At 49.0% G+C, this 17252-nt stretch overlaps 1 protein-coding gene across 3 annotated transcripts in view; it reads right to left on the bottom strand.

Moving 5' to 3' along the window:
• The window catches only part of LOC119394431 (sodium-dependent phosphate transport protein 2B), a 138694-nt gene that overhangs the window by 100608 nt on the left and 20834 nt on the right, over positions 1–17252 (bottom strand). Inside the window, exon 1 of one of the 3 annotated variants that reach the window (XM_037661733.2) lies at positions 665–803. The exons of 1 other annotated variant lie outside the window; for it this stretch is intronic. The gene's annotated coding sequence lies outside the window, so the exon portion shown is untranslated. Of the gene's footprint in view, positions 1–664; positions 804–17252 lie in introns of those variants that run through there. One more of the 3 variants, XM_049415781.1, reaches the window with a different exon arrangement.

The following is a 17252-nucleotide window of genomic DNA, read 5'->3' as shown; positions in this document are numbered from 1 at the left end:
CGTGATATAGACAGACTCCGCGATCGCTCTGTTTCGTCCTCGTTCGCTCTATCGGTTACGTCGCCGACGCCAACGACGACGACGACGCTCAAAGCAGGAACGGGCGCCTAAAAGGTGCGCTCTAATACAGAACAGTTAGAGAGCATTTAAAATTGACTGCTCGGCACACACAAATAGAGACGAGTTTTTGAAAATAATCAGACAACCAAAGTAAATCATGACGTATTTTCCAAAAGCGCCGTGAAGTCGGCCATGAAAGGGTTGTTCAGGCTAGCTCGTACAAGTGAGTAGAAGTGGCGGTCCTCATATTAAAAAAAAAGTACGAAATACATAACCTCAAGGGAAGCCAAACTCACACACGCGCTTGTATTTCCTAGACCATTGGGTTTCTGCGTTGATCAGCCAAAGTCTCGATTCTACTCCAATCGTAACGACTTCACGCACGCCGTGGAAGCTCAGTGGCTAATCGGCCATGATGGGAGCGAAACGCAAGGAACACCCTTGTATTGAGATTTAGGCACACTTTAAAAAAGCACTCCGGTGGCCGATGTTAATGCGGAATCGCGCACATGGAGTGCCGCAAAATCGCGTCGCGGTATGGGCATGTAAAACCCCAGAGCCTGAAGTTTCGACTATGTTAAGGTCGCAACACGTTCACACTTACGGTTCGAATCGCGGCGACGGAGGGAATCCGGTGATCGCAGCCGACGCGCAGATGCGGAGAACAGATCTGATCCGACGCACAACGGCAGGGATGATGCGACGTCGTCGGAGCGTTCGGTACGAAACGACACCACCTGACGTGCGCTCGCACACCAATGTTTTCGGAGTCGCCTCCTCTCCCACGAGGTTGTACATCCACGCCCCCTCTTTGCGACTGCTGCGGGGCGAAGGCCGCTGGGGTGGCCCTTTTACCCGTACTTGCATCGGTGCGTGCAACGCACACTGCCCCCCGAACAGGGTTTTCCCGCGGACGAACCACTCTTGCGCTACGCCGTAAAGGAAAATGGAACCCGAAGTAAAGCCTATGCACGCCCAACACGCATATACCGGTTTTTATTCGCTATTTACTTCGCTGAGCTCTCCCACACGACGCTTTAGTTGCTGTTTTGGTCAGCGCTGAAACGGTTTGTTGACTCAGAGTTGTTCTGGTCGGACACGGGCAAAAGGTATCGTCATTAGCGGCACTTTCGCCACGTTCCGGTTACTCGCGTAAGCTGGTACACGCGTGCGCAATTGGTTGGCTTCACTGTCTTTTGCACGTGCGTTATTATTCACTCGCGAGAAATCGGTTACCTCGTTCACGTCATCTACAGTCGATCACGCCGAGTAGGCTTACGTTACAGTCGTAGATCCGTCGGAGAATTTTTTTCCGACGTGACGTTCACGGAGCGCTTCATCGGCTAGCTGATCTGATGGCTCGAAGTGCGATGCGCAGGTGTGGTTTGTCGTTCTCGGTAGTTGTTCTTTATCGGAGGCACGAACGGACTTGTGGCACTGATATCCCGAAAAAGAATCGCTGCCTGGGGAAGCAATCGTCGTTCCTCGATCTCTGGAGTACAAACATCTTTACCGGCGAGGGGGAGCACACTCTGAAACGTATTTCTTTACGAAACTACATTTTTCCAACGAAATGCCGATCATAAGTGTAAAGAAATGCGGAAGTTAGATTCGCATGACCGTTTTGACTGTTAGCACACAGACCACATATTGTTCCCCTTCATTCGTCTAACATATTAGGTTGGTTGATTTATGGAACTTCCCAAAGCGACTGAGGTTATGAGAGGCGCCGTAGTTCGGGGGCTCCCAGTAATTTCGACCACCTGGACCTTTTTAACCTGCACTGGAATCGCACATCACATGGCCATCCAAGCATTTCGCTTCCATCGAAATTCGACCACTGCGGTCGGAATCGAACTCGCGTCTTTCCGGTCAGCAATCGAGCACTGTAACTACTGGGCCACTGCTGCGGGTAAACAGCTTCGATGATGGTGGTGTACCTTCAAACACAGAATATGAACAAAGTTGCCACCACCGCCACCACGCACTGAGACACAGCATTTAAATACCATTTTTGCCCTTTTCTTACAGACATGCGCCTATTACAAGAAGCCTCGCAAGCGTGAAACTGACTTGACTGACCGTGACAGATACTGCTGTCTTGACGAATCGGCGCGCTCCTCAGGTCGCGTAGCCCCGTGCGCGCATGCGCGAGTTTCGTTAGACCTCAGACGTCGAAGTGAAGCGGGAAACGTAACGATAGTAATGGTAATGTGTGTGGTTTTACGTGTCAAAACCATGATATGATTATGAGGGACGCCGTAGTGGAGGACTCCGTAAATTTCGACCACCTGGTGTTCTTTAACTTGCACTGGCATCGCACAGTACACGGGCGTCTAGCATTTCGCCTTTATCGAAATGCGACAGCCGCTGCGGGGATCGCACCCGCTGAGCAGTAAACGCGAGATCGTAATAATAAAGCTCACACTGTTTCTCGTGTCATAATCACCTCGGCATAGCTCTGATCTCACCAGTGTTCGTCAGACAAACATATCGCTTTCGTGACTTCGCTGCTTCGACGTCTCAAAGTGCGCTTTCGCGTGAAATGATGTATGCATTCCGCTTAACATTGTGAATGGTGTAGCTTGTAGAAATACAAACATTGGTCGCAAGGTTGTTCGTCATGTTAGGAGTTATACCAGGGGCGTAGCGAGACATTTTTGGGGGAGAGGGGAATGATCTTCCAACAATACTTCATGTATGTTCGTGCGTGTGTTTGTATGTGCGCGTGTATACATACACATGGCGAAATCGAAAAATTACGGGTACCCTCACCCCCCCCCCCCTTGGCCCCTCGCTACGCCAATGATCTGTACTTAAGACTGATAATGAGTTTATGATTACTTGGGGGCCCACGTCCTTGATAGACATCGCTAATCAGCAGGTCACTTTAATTTTGTTGTAGCGATCAATTTGATTGTGGTGTTTACGCACAGTGGTCGTTAAGCCTACAGCTGAAGAAAAAAATAGGGGTTGCTGAAAATAAATGTTCTTTAAAAGACCGCCGAAGCACGACATTGTAATGTAAACGCATTTGCTTGACGTTGAAGGATTATCATGAGTGCTGACAATACTCTTAGAGCTCAACCAAACAATTTTTAAACTTTTCGTCAACACATTCCAAAAATTGCAAAAAGAAAAAAGAATGGAATAGGCTTTGACTGAAGACCTCCTCACTAAATCGCGCTTGCACGAATGATCAACGTCAAAAAAAAAAAAGTGCTGGACACAGCGGGAAAACCACATGCACTGAGCATTCTCGCTTTCAGTACTTGCTAGATGGGAGACAAATCAGGGAGGCAGAAGTAATACGCGTGCTTGGAATGTGGATACAAGGGAATTCGGGCACGACGCACACACTGCAAAGGCTGCGGGGAACCACGGCGAATGTGGCCCGGATGATCAGGCGGATAGCAAATAGCAAAACGGGACTAGAGGAGAAAGAAACCATTGCACTCGTTCATGCATTTGTTATCAGCCGAGTTACGTACGCGCTGCCGTACCAGACAATGACAAACCAGGAGACAAAACAAATCAACGCAATCATAAGGAAAGCATTCAAAGCAGCATTGGGGATTCCGGAAAATGCCAAAACCGAGAGGGTAGAGAAATTGGGCATATACAATACCTCTGAGGAGTATGCGAATGCGGTGCTTTTATCTCAAAAGGAAAGGCTCAATTCAAGCTATCATGGGAGAAGAATTCTGGAAAAGATGGGATACACATTGCGGCCGCTATATTGTGACGAGGAAACGGTGCTAATAGATGCGGGAAAACGCACACATCTAACTGTGGCACCTATTCCCAGAAATATGCATCCGACGTACCACGCAGGTAGGAGGAAAGCAAGAGCAGACTCCTTACGCAAAGCATTTCAATATAGCCCAGAAGCCGTCTTTACAGACGTAAGTAAAGCGAGCAGAGGGACACATGTAGTGGCAATTGTAGCACAAAATCACACCACAATGGCGTCGGTAAAAACGTGTTACACACGAGTGGCAGAGGCGGCGGCAATAGCCATAGCCATATCCAACGCAGAAATCGGGGGTGAATCAGTGGTTGTGCTCTCCGATTCACAGGCGGCATGCCGAATGTTTCTCCGAGGAACGCTACCTAAAATAGCGTACAAATTTTTTAAATAAACCCATAACAGGAGATCATCACGTTATATGGTGTCCTGCTCACGAAGGATTGGAGGGGAACGTCATGGCAGACCGTATAGCTCGAAGCATCACCAACCGAGCGACGGCAGGCCATGACGTTGAACCTCTTTCCAATTCGCGTGATATCCTTCTCCAACAAAGGAAGCAAAGAAGGGAATACGGGCTTCCACATAAAGACTTGGATAGCCAACAAAGCAGGGATTGGAGACGCATACAAACCAATAGCTTTCCCAATTTGTACCATCTAAGTAGAATGTATCCCTCAAGATTTAAAGATACCTGTCCGTGGTGTTCACAAGCACCAACACTCAGCCACATAACATGGGAGTGCACCCAGAGGCCCAAACACATCGACAGCCCACACATCACTAAGCAACCACACATGTTTCACAGGCAGTGGGAGGCATGGCTTGCGCACGAGGATAAGCAGAGCCAAATAGCTTTGCTTGACCAGGTACAGCGAGCCGCTCGTGCCAGCGGAGCCCTGTAGTAAGGGCCCGACCAAACTGCCTGCATTTTATTTTTTTTTTCTGAATAAAGTTTCTTCCTCCTCCTCCTTCTGGTAGTTCTGCACAAAGAAAGTTTATCATGTTTAACCAACTAGTCCATTGCCATGTTTCTTTTTTTTTTTGCGCGAATGAGCATTACTATGAAGGTTATGCGTTAATTACAAATAGATTATCCTCGTGTTCGATAGACTTCCGGTTCGGAACGTTGAAAAAAGTTCGCTGCATCCTCTTTGCCGTTAGTTCAAAAAAAAAAAAAACGATAAAAAGGAGAAGGTAGGCGGGGGTGTTTCCTACATCTATTCCTTGACGCACCAGCCTGAGAAAGTGTGACGTTGTACGTACGGGATTGACGCTGCATTGACGGCTGCAACGAGTCAGAGCAGTATTGCGGCGCCTTGCAGATAAAGAGCACGCATTAGAGTGGAAAAAAGAAAATAGCGAAAAGTGTAGCTGAAAGCACTTCAACGTGTTCCTCGCACAATGCCGTGAAGCCATTGTTTAAAACTTTCGTTTCATCTGAGCTATGTAGGGCTGATCGCATCTATCAGACATTATTACAGAACAAAAGGTTTTCAACTGGAGGAACAGAGTCTAACATTTTGCTCTACAGTATCGTTGTAAGTGAACTTGAGAATTTAAAGGGCATTGATTACATTTTTTGTTAAAAGACACCAGAACCAGGAATCACGTCTTGCGGTACGTGTTTGGCATATTAACAATAACGGAAGTCTGTGCGTTAGGCGATCCACTGATCATCTTGCATAAGGGCGACATTTCGTGGCTCAAGAGTTATCTTTCGTGCAGGCGTGCGTGTGTCTCCGATGGACAGTTGGCGCGGCCACTCTTGAGCACAAACAAGAAATGTTCACGTCTGTCTTCTTTTCGCCAATCTGAGACCTTTCACTTCACAGTTGGCGCTTGGTGTTGCAAATTTTCTTCTTCATGTGTCCCGACTTCTTAAATGCGAGAGCGTTTCTTTGACAACCCTATACCCTCTATAGCCTGGCTGACTCTCGCCTCCGACGAGTCATTTGGCAGATACGCGGTAAAATGAACGAAAAATTTAGAATTAACCTATTCCCAAGGAATCAAACCAGGACCTGCGAGATGGTGAGCGAGCACCATTCCTCGGTGGTAAGCCTACTTGGAGCAAAGGCGCGAATACGTGTGGTAAGGAAGCGACGTACACGCGGGCTGACTGCACTCGCCTGTAGCGCCCCCTCGCCGCATGCGACTCGCAGGTGACCCGATAGGCTGGCATGACCATGATGTCAATAACACGATGACATCTTTTAGCATATAACCCCACCAGTTGGTCTCAACTTTCTGTCCTTCTGAGCGTAGGGACAAGAGTCCTCGTAGCGTTAACGAGTAAATCGTTTTTTTTTTTTATTCACCATATTGTAGAGCTGAATATGTGGGTAGCAAAGTGTCTGTTATGATTATAACTGGACGATAAGCATGACGATATGTCGCATGGAATGCGCAGAGGAGAACAGTTAGTTTCAAGCTTGCAACTGCTTTCCCAGTCAACTTTAAAGACACCCCGAAATAAAATCAACACTGAGCTGTTATACTTAAACATGTTGCAGGAATTACAGTCCGGCAAAAGTGCGGGAGGCTTAGAAGAAGAGGAGGCCACGCTTTCCTGTTGTTTCCACGGGGGCAGTTCTGGGCATAGATACTTCGCAATTGTTGCATGATAGGTTACAAGATATTCGGGCAACAAGTATTTATATACAAGAATTATTGCATCCGATACAATACATTCCATTTGTATCTTACGATGGTTCGATGTACATTCGCAAATTATTTATTACAGATCTACATACTGTAGCATACAACGCGCATGCACAAAAATGTTTACTCGCATATATCTTAACTTCGACCAACCATGCTTCGTTTGAATGAAATGTCTCGCAATTTTGTTCATGCTCTAAAGTGTAACATTTTCATTCTAAAACAATTTATTGTGGTTGCTTTAGGCGTTTAACAAGAAAGCTTTTTATACGCTGCGCTCTCAGCGGTCTTTACTTGTCGCTTCTGTAATTGACGGGAGCCGGTGCTCTGCTTGCCGACCAGCTGTCGGGTCACGATCTCGTTAAAAGAACGCCATTAGGAAGCTTCTGCACGATGGCAGAAATACCGCTGAGGAGTTTTACTTTGTCCGTAAACCGTACACGCTATTATACTCGTAGGTTGGTACATCGGAATTTAAGTTGCTATGCTGGCGATGTTTACTTCGCTATCCAATTTCGAAAAGCACTTATGAAACTAGATATTCATTTTTGTAGAGCTTAATAACCCCCCTCCCCCCCCTCCAAGAAATGAAAAAAAAAAAAACCAAGAACGCAAGGTTGCTTAGAAGAAGCTCCTGTTCTGCCATAAGTACGCATTTGGCGGGTACACGAATCATCCGCAACAAAATATCGTGGACGTCAAACAATAATTAACCATGCATGTGGTTAACAAGAGGTCTCTAAATGCTTCATTATGGAGGAGTACTGTCGCTTCTGCCGTTGGACTTGACCGCAAATGTATAAAAAAAAAAGAAAAAGTAATGCCGACTGTTTCATTGAAGGTTGCACGGCTTATTCGACCTTTTCTTTTGTTCGTTTTCCTTAATGTGCAGCACTTCACTGCTACGCGTAATGAATGGACAATGAAAATTATAGAGAGACGCATAGGTGAAGAAATTGTCCGCTAAATCTGTCAGGCTAACCCCGCCTGGAGTAACCTCATCATCACCACCCCAGAAAAATAGAGAAAGCACAAGGGGGAGAGTGAATCAATACCCTACATTCGGCGAATGGGGCCGAAGTGAATTTGACACAAAGAAAAAAGTTGGCAAGCTTCATAAAGACTATAAAACAAATCCGGCATTTTAGACCCGCACGTGCATCCGTATACTTGTTCTAGCGCACGCAATCGTATGAATACGTGGAGCATCCGATCGGTATGTTTGCTCGGCGTGGATCGATATCGCCGAAACGTCCGATAACGAGAATCACGCAACACCGCCGCTGCACTCACCCTATCGGGGCAACCGAGTTCGGTGCTGCAGTGCAGTTTTGGGCGCAAAGACGCACCAGAAAGTGGCACAGGTGACTCGTGTTGTGCGTAGTTCGCTCACGTATACGCTGTCGCCGCTGCTCGTTGTATCGGCGGTCGGCCTCGATTTCTTTTCTTTCTTCTCTCTCGGCGGTGGAGGGAATGTCGCTCGTTTTTCTAGGTCGCCGTCCACAAAGACAGCCACACACTGGCGGCAAAAACGGGATACTTGCACGGCCGCCGCTCGCTCGCGGAGAGGCTACGCCCGTGGAAAGCGAAGAGTGCACGAGGCTGGACGTCAATTAAAAGCAAGACCGCCCTGGTGTCGTAGGAATGGAGGCGGCCAGGTTGTCTGCTTGGGGGCGGGAGCGATGTTTTATTTTTTTTTGCGATGAGGCGCCTTTTATTTTGTCTCTTTTTGTCCAGCGATGGCTGGTGCATGCGCGGAAATGACGTTTCTTTTATCGTTTGTTTTGAAGGCAAAAGTCCACCATTCTTTGCAAAAGGGCTTCCTTTATTTCGTAATTTTATTTCTCAAAGAGTTCGAGCACAGAATGAATAAACAGGGTAACTGTTTTTATTGTTTTTCTACTTGCTGACCTTCAGATACAAGGACACACAAAGGAGATGTGTGTTCGTATTTCGGTGTCTTTGCACAACTTATTTTATAGTGTTGAGGGCATCATGTGGCAAAATTGCAGGATCAAGGCAGTTGGCTTGATTGTCTAACCAACAGAATTTGTATGTATGTATGTATGTATGTATGTATGTATGTATGTATGTATGTATGTATGTATGTATGTATGTATGTATGTATGTATGTATGTATGTATGTATGTATGTATGTATGCATGCATGCATGTATGTATGTATGTATGTATGTATGTATGTATGTATGTATGTATGTATGTATGTATGTATGTATGTATGTATGTATGTATGTATGTATGCATGTATGTATGTATGTATGTATGTATGTATGTATGCATGTAAACCCCACACAGTCACAGACACGACACGGATATCCAAGCTCCGGAGACAGAAACTCGCGCTGAAACCAAACGTTCGCCCCTCTCATAGATCTACGGGCACGTCGTCGTTTGCGTAAACCTCGCAGCCACCGTTGCCTTTCCCGTTACCTAGTATTCTCTCGTTGTACATACTCAGGGTCTTCGGCCCGCCGCCGTCACTTCGCAGCTATTTGTTGCTGGGCTAACTGTTGCCTTCTTGATTTTTAGTGGACCAGTGGTGAGTAGTGGGATTTTCCCAATTTCTGTGGCACGCAACTGTTTATGATTGTGACAGTTTTTTGGCTCGTCGGAGAAGGAATGATTTGCTAAACAGATTGGTTTGTTCAAAAAAATTCGTTACTAAGTCTTTTTCAGTCGTGTTACAAAAAAAGAAGAAAAAAAATCGCCGTGTTGGTCTAGTGGTTATGGCGCTCGGCTGCTGAGCCCAAGGTCGCGGTACGGAATTCCAGCCGCGGCGCCCGCATTTCTACGGAGGCGAAATGCTGGAGACCCGCGTGCTTTGATTTAGGTGCACTTTAAAGAACCACAGGTAGTGGAAATTTCCGAAGCCGTCCACTACGGCGTCTCACATAGTCATATTGAAACGCGCGAGCGAAGATTCGACGAAGAGGAGAACGAGGCTGGGCTGGCTCGCGAGCGACGCCGTTGGCTCTTGGCCGAGCTACACCTCTGCTTTTTCCCATCTTGTAAATAAACGCTTTCCATCGTCACAATTGTGGTGGAAGGTGCGGGGTAAGCCAGCTACTACCAAGTGATACCGGAGAGACACCGTCCCCTAACGACGGAACCGCAACAATACGAGCTTCGCCGCAGCCGTCGACTAGCGGGCTTGGCACCACTACCTCAAGAAATGAGCTCTGACGGAGACAACCAGCAACCATCCGCAAGGACGTCGCCCTACCACTACAGGGAGCCGCGGACCTTCACAGGGAAACCCGGCGATGACGTGGACGAATGGCTAAGCCACTATCAGCGGGTGAGCCGATCGAATGGTTGGAATGCGGCTAGCCAGCTGTCTCACGTGGGGCTCTTCCTAGATTTCACGGCGCTGGTCTGGTTTGAGAACAACGAAGACACTTTGACAACCTGGGACCACTTTGTAGAGGAGATTAAGAAATGCTTTGGAGACCCAGCAACGAAGAAACGCGCCGAGCAGACGTTGTCGCAGAGGGCTCAAGTCACCGGTGAGACATGCAGAACCTACATTGAAGAGATCCTGAAGTTGTGCAAGTCGGTGGATGCCCACATGACGGAAGAAGACAAAGTGGGCCATATACTCAAGGGCATCGCCGATGACGTCTACCACTTCCTCATTGGCAAGGAGAGCCTGGAATGTGTGGCCGACGTGATTAACCACTGCCTAACCTTCGAGGCCCTTAAAACTCGTCGCATCACATCGAAGTTCGGACGTCTGGCCAACGTCACGACTGTTGCCACCGTCGATGTCTGCCAAAATTCCCTGCCTGCCGACCTTTCCTCCACCATTCGTCAGATTGTACGGGAGGAACTGCGTCGCCATGTCTCTGCTCCCATGCAAGCTGGAGACCCGCAGTGTAGTGCACCGTCCGCAAGCATCAATGCTGCGAGTTTCGACGAGCGCAGCTACTCCAACCGCAGTCCACGGCTGAGGGCTTCGCCAGCAACGCCTACTTACGTCGAGTCGTCTTATGCGCCCCGCAGCAGTTATAGCTACGACAGCCAACCACCTTCGTTTGTGTCCGAGTGGCAACAGTTCCCTGAGTATCCTCATCACGCCGCAGCATTCAGTGTGCCTCGGGAACGCCCCGTGTGCTACCAGTGCGGCGTTCGCGGACATATCGCCCGGTTTTGCCCATCGCGACGTCGCCCACGCACGACGTTTTCTGACCGACCAGCGATGCTTCCACGGCGAAGCCAACAGCCGGATTACACCTACTGGCCTTCGGATTCAACTGCCCAGAAGCACGGGTACCGGCCGAACATCCGCAGCGACTCGCCTGCCTCTGTGAGGAGCTTGACTCCACCTACTACGCGCCAGCGACGGTCACCATCCCCCCGACCCCGGCCGCGGCTTTCATCTCCGCCACCGGGAAACTAGCCGGCGCGGCCGATGGAGGCGAGGTCGCTGGACGTACCGCTTTGCACACAAGTATGCCTCCTTTAGTTTCAATGCTTCATAACAAGGTTCACGTACTCATTGACGATATTCCCACGATGGCTCTGGTAGACACCGGTGCAACTGTTTCTGTAATGAGTTTAGTTTTCAAGGAACGACTTGGCCGCAAGGTTATGTTTTATTGGGATAAATCTGCTACCTTTCGAGCAGTGAGCGGCACGGCTTTGTGTCCAGTAGGTGTGTGCACTGTGTCAGTCTGTGTTGCTGGCAAGGCGTTCAAGGCAGAATTCGCAGTGCTCGCTCATTCCACGCATGACGTTATCCTTGGAATTGACTTCTTGCAAGAGTGCCGTGCGACTGTGGACTGCGGGGCAGGCGAGGTTCTGTTGTCTGCCCTCGCCCAGCAGCCTCAGCGTAGCAGAGACGACAACCTCGTTGTAGTTAAAGACGCTATTCTACCGGCATGGTCTACGGCCAGCGTGCTCGTTGCTGCTGCGAATGCCGACTCGAGTTTCAGTTCTCCTGACATTGTGATTGAGCCGTTGCCTTTACCTTGCGTGAAGAAAAACGTCTTTCTGCCGCGCTGCGTTGTGTCTCTAACCGAGGGAAAAGCTAAATTATGGATAGTGAACTGCTCGTCTGAATCTGTTGTACTACCAGAGGGAATGCGCCTTGCCATGTTTGAAAGGCAGTGCAGTATCTGCATAGGAGCTCTCAGCAGTGCGGCAAATTCAGACTATGCTGATGTCTCCGGCACGGAAAAAGAATTTTATAAAATGGTTAGCAAGTCTATTCCCTCGCGTAAGCGCAAAGTGTTGGTTACACTGCTGGCCAGGCACGCTAAAGTATTTGATTTTGCACAGAAGTCGCATAGACCTGAGGCGCCCAGCACACGCACTCGTCACAAGATCGACACCGGATTTGCGCACCCCCTCCGACAGAAGCCTTATCGAGTTTCTGCGTCAGAGCGCGCAAGGTAATTTCACAGCAAGTCAGCGAGATCCTAACCTCCGGCGTAATCCAAGAATCGTCAAGTCCCTGGGCCGCGCCTGTTATCTTGGTCAAGAAAAAAGATGGGTCCTGGAGGTTCTGCGATGACTACCGACGTCTCAACTCTATAACCAAGAAGGACGTGTACCCGCTTCCACGCATCGATGATGTCATCGACTGCCTGCATTCAGCGTCCTATTTTTCATCGGCGGACTTGCGATCCGGGTATTGGCAGATTCCCATGGATCCGGATGACAAAGAGAAGACGGCTTTTGTTACACCCGACGGTCTGTTTGAATTTAATGTTATGCCATTCGGCTTGTGTAATGCCCCCGCCACATTTGAAAGATATATGGACACCGTTTTGCGGGGCCTCAAATGGGAAATCTGCCTGTGTTACCTGGATGATGTGGTGATTTTTGGCCGAACATTTGAAGAACATAATCATCGCCTTGACCTCGTTCTAACCTGTCTGGAGGAAGCTGCGCTTACACTGAACACAAAAAAATGTCGCTTTGGAGAACGTGAAACCTTGGTTCTGGGACACCTGGTGGATAAAAATGGCGTGAGACCGGACCCGCAGAAAGTCGCCGCTGTCAGCAACTTCAAGCAGCCGCAATCCCTCAGGGAGCTGCGAAGCTTCCTGGGCCTGTGTTCTTACTTTCGCCGCTTTGTCCCGAATTTCGCTGATAAAGCACAACCACTGACTGACTTGCTGCAAAAGGACGTCCCTTTCCACTGGACACCGGATTGCGAAGCAGCCTTTAAGCAGCTTCGGTTCATACTGACTTCAGGACCGGTACTACGCCATTTCGATCCTTCTGCTGAAACGGAAGTTCACACAGATGCCAGTGGAATCGGCCTTGGTGCTGTGCTCGTTCAACGCCATGACAACGCTGAACACGTGGTAGTTTATGCGAGTCGTTCGTTGAGCAAGGCAGAGCGAAATTACACAGTCACAGAACAGGAGTGCCTCGCCGTCGTTTTCGCCGTGCACAAGTTTCGCCCATACATCTACGGCCGTCGCTTCTCGGTAATCACCGACCATCATTCTCTATGCTGGTTGGTAGGCCTCCGAGACCCATCTGGACGACTGGCGCGATGGGCTTTGCGCTTACAGGAGTTCGACTTCACTGTACGCTACAAGAGCGGTAACCGGCACGCAGACGCCGACTGCCTATCGCGCCTTCCTCTACCGACGACTGAGTGCGACGCTGACAACTTCGACCAGTATATCGACGCTATTACCTCCGAGTTCCCTGACCTCGCGACTTTCCGGACAGCCCAACACGAGGACCGCTCCCTAGATTCTCTGTTCGCCTCCGCGAATGAACACGCAAACCCAAGCTGTTTCGTGGTTCATGAAGGCGTCCTTTACAAGAAGAATTATTCCGGACAAGGCGCCCGTCTGCTTCTAGTTGTTCCACGCACTTTACGGGCTCACGTCTTTCAGTCCTTACACGACGACGCAACCTGCGGCCACATGGGCTTCGCCAGAACGCTTCAACGAATCCAGCAAAGGTTCTATTGGCCCAAGATGCGACACGACACGGAAAAATACGTTGCTGGATGCGAACAATGCCAACGACACAAGCGTCCCACGGCTACACCGCGAGGACTTCTCCATCCTGTGCCACCTCCTAACTCTCCCTTCGAGACAGTTGGTGTCGATCTTCTCGGTCCGTTTCCACGATCGAGCAGTAACAATCGATGGATCGTCGTCTGTGTTGACCACCTGACGCGCTACGCAGAAACTGCTGCAATTGCAGGTTTTTTGGTTTTAGCGCCGTGTACGAATTGGTAAGAAAGAAGATGACAGGAAAGAGCGCCTCTTTCCTGTCATCTTCTTTCTTACCAATTCGTACACGGCGCTACACCCAAAAACCTGCAATGAAATACCAACTAGCCTGCATTGACACCCTTGTCCAGTATACTGCTGCAATACCTGCTGCAACGGCCATGCACGTGTCGCAGTTTATGCTTCGCTTTATAATTCTCCGCCATGGTCCTCCACGCGTTGTCATTAGCGACCGCGGACGACAGTTCGTTGCCGACGTCGTTGAAGAGATCCTGCGTCTGTCTGCCTGCCATTTCCGCCATGCCACACCATATCACCCGCAGACCAATGGCCTCGTAGAGCGCACGAACCGGACTCTCACGAACATGCTGTCAATTTATGTCGATTCCAAGCACAAAAACTGGGACGAAGTGCTACCTTACATCACATACGCGTACAATACCGCGAAGCATGAGACTACAGGTTACTCTCCATTTTACCTGTTGTACGCTCGTTCCCCACGATGTTGTCTCGACACTATACTACCTTTCACGCTAGACGTGGAAACCTCGGTAGCCGAGACGCTCTGCCGCGCAGAAGAAGCCCGTCGCATCGCACGCCTTCGAACTTTGGCATCGCAACAGCGTTCTAAGAAACGTTACGACGCCTGCCATCGCTCCGTATCTTATACTAAGGGCGATCTTGTGTGGTTATGGACACCAGTCCGCAAACGTGGTTTGTGCCAGAAGTTCTTGGCCCACTATTCAGGTCCATTCGTCATTCTTGACCGCCTCAGCGACGTCACGTACGTAATCTCAAGCGTCACAAGCAATGGTCGCCGCTCTAGCAAAACACAGCTGGCACATGTTGCGCGCCTTAAACCGTGCTACCATCAACCATCTGAGTGATTCGCCCAGAGGGCATCGTCTGCGAACCGGGAATTGAAACGCGCGAGCGAAGATTCGACGAAGAGGAGAACGAGGCTGGGCTGGCTCGCGAGCGACGCCGTTGACTCTTGGCCGAGCTACACCTCTGCTTTTTCCCATCTTGTAAATAAACGCTTTCCATCGTCACAATATTATAGTTTTGGGGCGTAAAACCCCAAAGAATATTATTAATTTGTCGCAAAAACAGAAGAGCAATTGGTTTTGGGGTGCGCGAGAAGGAATGCGCCCTCAATTTGGCAATGCAGGTACCCTGCTCATTTCTTGTGTTATTGAACTAAGCCAATTGGCATGGCAATGCCCAATGTAAAATAGCTCACGTGCTGTCTGCGTGTATGTGTGTTTGCAGCAGCATCGCGGACGTTCAAGAAAAAAACGGCGGCCAGCCTGAGGAGGGTGTCGGTGTGCGAGACGGGAGGTCGAGAGCCTGTGTCGAGTGGTTTCGGGCAGCCAGATCCACCGAGTCATCACGAAGACTGTACCTTCAGCCGCGGCTCTTTGTTCGGCAAAATATACTTGTTCTTACTGTGGCTCGGCGTCATCGCTGACTTCGCTCGCCACATGCTGTTTTGAGACAAATACGAATAAGAGAGAAGACTGCGCGCTTGTATGTTTTCACCCAAAAGGCCCTTCTTTTTTTTTCTTTTTCTGTTTCCGAGCGCTGTGTGGTGTAGCATTCACTAACGCATATTAATTTAAGACTGAAATGGCCGATAGCGCGGAATGCGTAGACTGCAGTGTAGAAGAGAGTATTGAACACCTCCTGTGCTACGGCAGGTCTTTCGCACTTGAAAGGCTTCGCCTCCGTACAACTCTAGACCACCTAAACGAAAAGGCCTTCAATATCGACAAGATCTTGGCACCACTGCACTGCACATCACAGTTGGGAAAAGCAACAAAAGCGCTGGTGCTATATTTCATTCTACCGGTCTGAATGACCGCCTGCGATACCAAGCGCGGGACTCTCATTTCGTCAGCGGCAATAACAGTGACCTATCTCCTCTACAAATTTTCTCCCCATTCCCATTCTCACAGCGTGGGGTAGCCAACTGCGTTCAACCCTGGTTAACCTCCCTGCCTTATTTTTTATCTTTCCCTTCTCCTCCTCTGTTAAGCAAGGTAGAAGACGGACACATGTTCGAACGGTCTCCTCCTATCCCTATCATAGGTCGGCAAAAAAATTGGAGCTCACTCAGACTCACTCAAGAAACCTATTTTGCTCTGCGGGCTCACTCGGACTCAGACACACCAATATTTTCTTCAACCGGACTCACTCGGACTCAGACTCACTAAAACGTTCCTCAACCGGACTCACTCAGGCTCACACTCAAGGCCCGATCTGAGCCTGAGTGAGTCTGAGTGAGTTGACTCACGAGTGAGTTTGCTGAGCTGTGATCTCTATTCATCGGCACGTGCATAAACAAAATGGCAGCAAGGTACGCTCTCTGTAATATTTGAAGATGAACGCCTGCTTCACACATGTTATTGCATTAGGTTATACAATCGGGGAGGAGAGCAATAAATCACCTCGACGTTCTATTGGACCGCGTTGTTCCTCCCCTCTCCAGTGAAGCTTTCTGCGCCTCACGTGGTGCAGAAACCCTCACGGGCAGGGCAACACACTCACGTGGTGTTGCCCTGCCTCCGAGATCGGCCCACCTTTTACTGATCGATGATATCAAATGAGGACGTCTTTATGTGATGACGTGTAGTTCAGTCGTCGTGAAAAGTCATGATGAAGTCACATGACTTCTTGGTGTGACGAAATCGCTCGCGAGTAGAAGGTAACGTGGGTTTTTGGACGCGGCCCTGCGATACTTGCGCGAGAGTTTGCGAGAGATTGCGAGAGGTTGCAAGACCTTGCGTGGCTTGTGAGTTCTCGCAAAAGTCTCGCGCAAATCTCGTGGACGGGAGCGCCAACACAGTCACTTAGGGCTTTCGTATGAAAACTGACCGCATCTATGTATTCGGCTTGCGCTTTTCATGACCGGTCTTCCCCTTCTGCTGGTACACTTTCTGTTACCCATACTCTCCACGTTTTACGTCCAAAATTTACTTTTCGCTGACACGATGTACTGATTCAACTTCCGATAAAATCAGTAATTTTGCATGTTTTATTTGGTGCTAAAATGCAGCAAGGAGCTTAAAAACAAAGAAAGGTGCCAGGAAGCATTCTACGACTTGTTGAGTAGGCGCTTCAGTAGTTCTGCAAAAGTATATACAAAATGGAGCGGAGGAAAAATACCAGTTAATGTTGGCTGGCGAAATGAAGTTCTTTCCCATGCATTCGTTTTGTGGTTGTTTCCGAAAACAAATAAGCCCATGGATGTGTACGCCGCAAATTGCGGCTCACCTCTGATCGATAAGAGCTGTCGGCTCTTCTTCTATCAATTTGTCACTGCTAATGTGTTTATTTCAAGCATTCTTTTAGTGCTATAAGGAAACCAAGGGACGGGAATCGAAGGTCAAGGCCGTGACACTTGGCATCTCAGCGTTCTTTTTTTATAATACACGTATGTGTTCGCACTCAATGCTACGTGTTACGCATAAGAAGCAGCCGGCTTAGATCACTTTCGAAGGATGCCTTGTAGAGGAAAGAAATGTATGTTTCATGCCAGGTTGTTGCTATTGC

This window comes from Rhipicephalus sanguineus, chromosome 5 (genome assembly GCF_013339695.2).
Source record: "Rhipicephalus sanguineus isolate Rsan-2018 chromosome 5, BIME_Rsan_1.4, whole genome shotgun sequence".
In the NCBI taxonomy this organism is placed as follows: domain Eukaryota; kingdom Metazoa; phylum Arthropoda; class Arachnida; order Ixodida; family Ixodidae; genus Rhipicephalus; species Rhipicephalus sanguineus.
Note: the sequence above shows the minus strand (reverse complement) of the source record. Positions and strands in the feature narration are given on the sequence as shown.